The 1405-nt window shown below is 43.4% G+C and overlaps 1 pseudogene; it reads left to right on the forward strand.

Annotated features, from left to right (window-relative positions):
* On the forward strand, positions 1–642 carry LOC131753731 (E3 ubiquitin-protein ligase RNF4 pseudogene; annotated as a pseudogene).
* The last annotated feature ends 763 nt before the right edge of the window (positions 643–1405 follow it).

The following is a 1405-nucleotide window of genomic DNA, read 5'->3' on the forward strand; positions in this document are numbered from 1 at the left end:
ATTGAGGACTTTAGCATTCACTGTAAACTTTGGCACATGTCACTTCTCTGAATACTGTATCCAAAAAGCACAATGAACACAAGAATGTGCTATGGTACCAGGGTGAATTCCAGACAAGCACGAGAATTCTGTACACCTGGGGGAGGAGGCACAACTCCTGAGGTGATCTTGGAAGTGGAACTGATAGAACTTGGGGAAAGTGATGAAATAGCTGACCTCACTTGTGACTCTCTAGAACCTGCAGTGATTGACCTAACTCACCATGACTCTGTTGTGATTATGGAAGAAAGGAGGAGGCAAAGGGGAAATACAAGGTCACTCCAAGGCCAAACTGGCAGCTGTGTGGTGAGCAGTGATAAGGAGGGGTTGATGAGGGACAGAGATGTATCTGCAACCAACAGTGCCTACCACAGTGCCCTGGAAGAAGAAACTTTAAGTTGCACACTACCTGGTTATATCTGGTGTCGAATTTGTAGGGATGGGTACTTAGAGATTGAACTGAGTTAACGACATATCTACTCTACAGAATGTGGCCACATCTTCTGTAGTCAGTGCCTCTGCACTTCCCTTAAATATACTAGAAATTGCCCAGTTTGTTTGAAAAAAATCAGCTGCCATCTGTACCACCGCATCTATATATGATGTGTGCTGTGTTGCTCAGGATAGACAGACAACCTAGCTAGATTGTTCCATGTCCTTGTGCAGAAACTATGGGTTGTTGGCATTCAGTGCATTGAGTTAAAAACGCCTGATTTTAAAAATTGCTCTCTGGAGTAAATAAACAATTTTTTTCATTTCCCACACACAGTGAGACTACCTTTTGATTTGTTTTGTTTCATGCTGTAGGACTGCACTTGGTTGTCATAGTGTGCCAGAGACTGGTGGTTGTCCTCAAAGCAAATTTTCCTTTTTTTCTCATAACAATCAATTTTTAACAGGCCACATGTGAGCATTTTGGGTCATGTAAATAAGGGCAACATCCTAGAGATGATGGAACAAGATGGAAGGAACCTGAGAGACCGACAACTTTGCAAACCAGAGCCACCTACAAGTTTGGGCTTTTACTTGAGAGATGAATAAACTTTATTCTTGTTTATACAACTATTATACTGAGTGTTGTTTAGAGCAATGGGAACTTTATTTTAATTAATGAAGCAGGCAGGGTGATATCTTCCTGGTTTTTCTGAATTTCCTGACTCCACTGGAATAAAAGGAAGTCAGTCCTTTCTGACCACCTCTCCAACCAGCAAGGTGGAGGTAGGTATACAAGCAGGCACCATGTCCTTCTGGGACTCCTGGTGGCCTTTGAAACCAGCCTGAGGAGTCACCTAGACACACTGGAATCTAGAGTTGTGGGTCTGTGCTCTCTGACCTGCCACACCGGAGAGAGGCTCCCTTCACCCTA

The sequence above is a fragment of the Kogia breviceps genome, chromosome 3 (genome assembly GCF_026419965.1).
Source record: "Kogia breviceps isolate mKogBre1 chromosome 3, mKogBre1 haplotype 1, whole genome shotgun sequence".
Classification (NCBI taxonomy): domain Eukaryota; kingdom Metazoa; phylum Chordata; class Mammalia; order Artiodactyla; family Physeteridae; genus Kogia; species Kogia breviceps.